At 27.7% G+C, this 7283-nt stretch overlaps 1 non-coding gene across 1 annotated transcript; it reads left to right on the plus strand.

Moving 5' to 3' along the window:
• The first annotated feature begins 5485 nt into the window (after positions 1 to 5485).
• On the plus strand, positions 5486 to 5557 carry Trnad-guc (transfer RNA aspartic acid (anticodon GUC)). The gene has a single exon. It is a non-coding gene; the product is annotated as a tRNA-Asp (tRNA).
• The last annotated feature ends 1726 nt before the right edge of the window (positions 5558 to 7283 follow it).

Genomic DNA, 7283 nt, shown 5'->3' on the forward strand with positions numbered 1-7283 from the left:
ATGCGTGACCAAAATAAGAGGTCTAAGACTATTCTCCAATCAATTATTAATTTTTTTTGTTTTGACCATCTGCTAAATTAATTGAAATATATGATGTTGGTGGAAAGGAAATTGACGTGTCTACATAACGATAACCAAGGTGATATCGGCAGAATATCTGGAAAACTTAAGTACGACTTGCTGGATCTGATTCGATCTGAATGTGAATTATATTTAAAAACTACTACACTATGCGAATTTGAGAGGATCAAATTCCTTTTACTTACTTAAACCAAAAATCTTTACAGAGATCTCTGGAAAACTTAACTTAACTAACTTTTCAAACATATTTTGGGTTAATGATATTAGATATAATTTAATTTTTTTTAGGAACAAATAAAAATAAAGCACAATTACGTCTTAAAGTAATAAATATCTCTTACTGCACTTTAGCAGAATATACGGCGCATCTTTGGCACGGATGAAGGCTGTAAATTAAAGAATTGAATAAATTATTATTCCTAAAAACAGTCTCTGTTCACATATTTTTACGTTATTTGAATATGGTGATCGGTATTGGAAGAAATAATTATAATTTGATCAAGGAATTTTTTGTGGCAAACGAAAAATGCAACAGAAATTTTGAGACTAATAACGTTATATCTTTGCCTTTGTGCTTATTTTTATAGATTACAACTAAAAGTATAAAACTGTAAAATATAAATAAAAAAACAAAAGATATATCTTATTAAAAGAGAATATAGAATATCTTGGATGTGAATTAAATAAATATAATATTTTTGAGTTTCTTGATAAAACTTTTTTTCTATAATTTCATTTTTATCCGCTTTGTTAAATTTATAGATCTTCATAATAGTCCATATCAAATAACCATGTAAACATGTTTAGTCTTAGTTTAAACATAATAGACTCACTAGAGTCTACACAAAGTTATTCACAGAAATTACCTCTAGCAAAATATATTCATTGATCTGAAACAAAAAAATATATTGAAAAATTTATTGCTCCTTCGACTATACATTACAAAAACTGTTATGAGGTGCATCGTATTTACAAATATCCTATATCTTTGTGATAACGAGTTTAAAAAATATGCCATATTTATTGACTATAAGTGATAATTTTGGGTTATTTCCGTGTCATATTTCCTATTATAAAAGTATGATCAAAACTAAATATTCTGTTTGACTTGATTAAAAATCATATTGAGAATACGTTCTATTTACCACTGTCATATTATTTATTTAACATGAATGATTTCTAAGATTTTCCCGTATACACATTTAAATGAAACATGGTAATGATAAAACTGCCCATCTCGTCAGGCCGTGATCACGGTTGCTGTAAAGGAATCGAAACTTTTATAAAGTAGGTACAAAAAAGGCGTAGTATCCGAAAAACTTAGTTTCCTTTAATTGTATGTTAATCTAGAATATACATTTTAAAACTGTTCTACATTAATAGTTATTATTCTAACATATTTTTAAGAGTAACGTCGGATACAAACTTTTAAAGTCTCTCTTTGATGACGATATTTTAATGTTTCGAGATTATTTTGAGATTAAAACTTTAATGGGTTACAGGGTAACTTTACAATCTTATAAAATTGAGTCTGAACAAATTGCTTGTTTAAAAAATGCGCAATTATATTTTGTATTAATTAATAATTAACCTTATTTCAATATTCTTAAGGTACGTGACTGTATATTTTATTTATAACTAACGACCAAAGACGTAATTACGTGACAATACCTTATTATGTAATTGTAGCTAATGTTTGATGACCCTTAAGCTCTCCCGCAAATACACAATCAAGATTGATATCTATAATTAAGTTTGTTTGGGACAAACTGAGACATGTCTGTTACATCACTTGATAGCGAGTTCAACATACCCATACAAAGACGTTTACAAAGTAGTCATATTATATGTTCGTTGGCATCAAATTAAATTTACCAGTTGTCATGGATTTCAAGCATAATCAAGATGAACATTGAAAATTATTTTAAGATATTTATTGTAACATTTTTTTTTATATATAAACCGTAAAGTCGTAAATTTATATTTTCTTCTAAATTGTTTTATGATAGTTTGTTTGCGAGATATTCTCGTATCAGCCATATCGAATTTAAGGTCATAGTTATATTTCTTCGATATTTGATTATTCATAAATCGTATTGCGTGCAAAATTTACCGTCGTCGATGCAATCCCGATTACAGGTCACAATTGGTATAGAGAAAAGATAAAAAATGTATATGATTGTGATATTTAAATATATACTAACAATAAGTTAACTCACAGAAACATGTTCACATATAAGCTAGGACTCGGAGGGATTGTTCATGTAGATTATAACGCAGTTAATAGTATTGCGACTATTACGGCTATGGATGAGCCATATACATTAAGAATCATTTTTCTATATTACTATAGTCCCAGAACGATAAGTCTTTAGGTTTCAAAGCAAAAGTGGACTTTGATTTGTATTGAATCGTAAACTTTTTTAATTTAAAAAATATTATATTAACAAATACAACGTACCTTCTTAACTGTTTCTGTCTTAAGAAAAACGGCTTCTTGTTAACAATTATTTTACTACATAAGAGTCGATCGCATATGGGCCTCGGAACTCTAGTCTTAATGGAAAGATGACAGTGATACGTGACACTTGGTTCAGAATTCTCCTTTTATTTACAGTTAAGATTTATATACTAATAGCTACCAATAGGCACCATATAATATTACCATTGCTTATTAACAGTGAAACTATATGCTTATAAAAATTACCCATCACCTACAATGCTCTTACCTAGGTGCATCAATGCATTTATGTACAACAGGTAGTTCTGATTGATTATACGGCTTCTGTGAATGCCTAAATTTTGCTTGAATATCTCATTTTCACAGAGATATATCGCCCTTATGATGTTGGCAATTAATGCGTTTTTGTGACGCATTCTAAATTGACTGCTGTTAGCCGTTGATAGATGTACTATAGGCGTTTTAAATGCGGCCCTCAGATCAAATTATCATTATTTTAAAGCACTTGCTAATAAACTTTCACATGTTGAATCTACACTTGGATATATTTAAGTTTTGCCTTTAAAGCAGATATCCAAATGAAAAGCCTCTTAATTTACTTGACGAATTCTTATTTTAAGGTGTTTAAATTACTACATAGCTGATATGGAAAGGCGTATAGTGTAAGAAAAATAATTACATACTGTGATAGTCAACACACAGTTTTTGGAAAGCAATGAGGTAACTAAGTGTTCGCATGATGCGGCATTACGATTTGGAACTGTCAGTCGAAAATTGTTATTTTTAAATAACTGGTCATAATAAAAAAAGTACACATGAGTTTATCAAAAATATATTCAAAAACTCAATATAAGATATGTGTGTGTAATGAGATCTAAGACTTTCGCAAGTTTTATTCGTTAAATGAAACTAATATTTTTCGGATGTACTACGCAGGCTTTATTTTCTATAATAACCGAAACGTCGGGAGTATGTAGTTTAAAAAAAAAAAAAAAAGCACGCGTAGTATATCCGAAAAATATTAGTTTCATTTAAATATCTGTATGTAATTTATATCATGAACTATAATGAACAAAGATGATTGTGAAAGCGATATCTTATACAAATGGACTTTTGAAGAATTGAATTGAATATAATATATGATAATATATAAACATTATACGGTTTCCTGTATCTATAAAAGAAGCGACAAACAGATGATTCACAATTAAAATGAGTGCTGAGTGTCATTGGTCTCTGGATTTACTCAATATCTTAGCTTTTGTTCAGACAAAAGGTCTTTAACAGCTCAAAAGAACAGTAAAATTTTTATTACGTTTACATTTTTCTTGAATTATATGCGAGTTGTTTCTTAAATTTTGAGAAGGTTCGCATTGCACTTAATGCATCATTATAAAGTTATTTATATCCAGTTAGAAGCATGACTTACTATACTATCTATAAGTTTTGATCGTCGAAGTACGCACGGAGAGTTTTCAGTTCTTCACTTATAAAACTGGTGTGTAGTTTAATGGTGCAAATTTGTGGTAAGTAACGCTAGAAGTTGTAAATTAAGTCAATATTTTATACTTCAGAGGCATCAGATAGCAAACTATTGTTTTATTAGTGGACCGTGGCTTCACAATAGATATAAGATCTGGTCAAGGTACACTTTCAGTTTTAATTCTTAATGTTCTTAGTTTATTCTAGTAATGTCCTACAAAATGAGTGAAGCCATTTATAGCTTCCCAAATACAAATTGATAACCAAATGTTGCCATCACAAAATTAAAATAGGTTCAGTATTATAATTATTTATGAATAACAACAAATATTCGTTTCAATATAATTAATAGCTATTTATATTTTTACTGTACAACTTAAATTTAATTTCAGGTTCCCACAATTTTATCCTGGCAACATCCACAAGCACATTAATTGATTATTATTAGTTATAATTAGTCACAAAAAGTTCTAAAGATAATGATAATTAGTACGGCACGGAATGCGGCACTTGAAACAATCTTTTTAAACTAAACAACTATTATCTGCTTCATAATACATTGTTAAATTTAAATATATGACATATATGAGCTCTCTCTTTAATATTTTTTTTTAATACGTATTAATGAACAACATTTAACTGTTTATATGTTTTTTTAAATAGGTCACTTGGAATTACGAATATAAGACTTGAGAGGGGTATGTTTCAAATGTTAGTTGTATATATAATGATAAGATCGTATATATACATATTTGGGTTTCTCGCTAGTCGTTGATATAACAACCATGTTCTTCCAGGGAAATGTCTGATTCGCGATGGTGGTATAAAATAACATTATAGATAGTCAAAATAAAAGATAAGATTTTTTTATAATAAATAAAAAATGATAATGAATTATTTCATACTTGGAAAATGTTTGTTAGACGTTTGGTTGAGAACGCATTTAAAGATTTATGGACTTTTCTATTTGGTGAAGTCCAGTTCTAGGTATTAAAGGATTCCGCATTGTATTTGTAAATATCAAGTTCTATCTTTTGCCCTCTATTACATTTTGTTACTCCCTTACAAAAAAAGAATTATATGTTTAGTAAATTTTCTCTACAAGAGGAAAGGACGAAGAAACGAAAAAATATATATTATATTTCTAGTAACTAAATATTTTCGGTGTAAGACATCGCACATTAAATATTTAGCAGAATAGTCATGGCTGAAGCATGTGTCATCTTAAAATATAAAGAAATAATAGAATATTCTTAGTTTTAATATATTAACGATTAGAAACTAATGTAACCTTAGTATTTAAAGAAAAAATAATAATACACTAAAGAAGCAAATAAGAAAAAATGTAATTATTCTTCGAAAATACTTTTTTTTTTAAATATTACTAATTTTTCTACTAAGGTTTAAAAAATATTCCCAATGATTTGTCTTTTAATGTAATAATTTTCGTTGCCTAATATGTCTTCGGTAGTATAGTGGTCAGTATCCCCGCCTGTCACGCGGGAGACCGGGGTTCGATTCCCCGCCGGAGAGATCTTTTTTTTATATTAAATGTTATCTTAAAAACACATTAATATGACGTCAATTGTTTTATTTGTATTGATAATGTTTTTTTTCTATAAAAATAATATTATATTCCTATCAAAATATAAAACTTAGGCTTTATTATTAATCTCACCTCACGACAAAACAGCAGCATCTCCTAGTAGAAAAACTATTGCGGATGAAGTTTTCGATTGAACAAGTCATCACATCATTTTCATGATTCATTAATTCCATTAGCAAATATCTTCTTGTATTCTTCCACGAAAATAATCACAGATTCATCATCGCAAAAAAAAAAATTTGATAACCAATGAAAGCCAAATTATATATTGATTAAAAAAATGAAGTGTAATAATAATGATTATATATTTGTTTATAAATATATTAATATCAGATTGTATAAGAGGTCATCATTACAGAAGAAATTTTTGAAACACTATCATAATAAATAACACAATTTATTTATTGTTTTTATTATAAAATCTTTTATGATATAAAACCAAATTACCATAAAACTAATATTTTTTCGGATACACTACGCGTGCTTTATTTCAACATCTTGTCTGCCCGTGATCACGGTTGCTGAAAAGTAACCGAAACATCGGGAGTATGTAGTTTTAAGTTTTAACAAAAAATAAAGCACGCGTAGTATATCCGAAAAATATTAGTTTCATTTAAATGAATAAAACTCGTGAAAGTCTTAGATCTCATTACCAAATTACCATAATTCAAACTCACTTATACATAAAAGATACTGTTTGTTAAGTTTGTAAAGATTGAGTGACTGTAGTATAAGCTTAAAATATTAAAGTAAATCACAACTTCAATGTTTTGTATTGGTATAAGCTAAATTGAAATTTTCAAATGAATCATATTTGTATGGCACAAAACAATAAGCAATACAAAATAAACTTTTAAACTACAACCACAACCGTAACAAAACATACATAACAGAAGCTTGTCGCATACGTATAAAGTCAATTAAATGCTTTTTATATTTTTTAAAATTAAATCTGTTTTATGATAACTAATAAATTATTGTAACGATTTATAATATAGTTAATAATGTATAATATAATTGTATTTAGAAAAATCCTTTTAAGTAAACTATTTTTTTTATACCTACCGTTTTCCATATTTTATTAATAATAGTTTTCAAATATGAATTAATGAGCATTTTTAGATATATGTTGTGGTTTAAAAATGTACTTTACAGTAAATCTACTTCATACATGATATAGCTGTGAATATGGATAGTAAAAGCAAATTACTGTGTATTACCGACAAAACTTTTCTGGTGACCTCAATATAAACGGTAAAAAATATATAAATGAAGTTAGCAGACGGTATTTTGTATTTAAAATGAACACTTATCTAAGCTAACAACCATGTCATTACAAAGCAAAACTTAAAGACTTAAATGATAATAAAAAATGTCAAGAAGTAATCTAGCCTACATGTATTTAAGGTTTAAGTAATAAATCTTATTAACATAATGTCAAAGAAAAAAAGCGCAGACATCTCACAATAATTATTTTAAATCATTGATAAAGGCCTCCAAAGGTTTTTTCCTTGTCTACCTTTCATATACAGACAGCAATCCGTCGTATTTGTAAGAGGTATACATGTATGTTAATGGAAAATCAAAATTAAAAAAGTATTGCCTTTTTATTTAGCTTTTAAAGTTCGGTTACGAACTTTAAACGTTGAAAAC

The sequence above is a fragment of the Danaus plexippus genome, chromosome 8, assembly GCF_018135715.1.
Source record: "Danaus plexippus chromosome 8, MEX_DaPlex, whole genome shotgun sequence".
NCBI lineage: Eukaryota > Metazoa > Arthropoda > Insecta > Lepidoptera > Nymphalidae > Danaus > Danaus plexippus.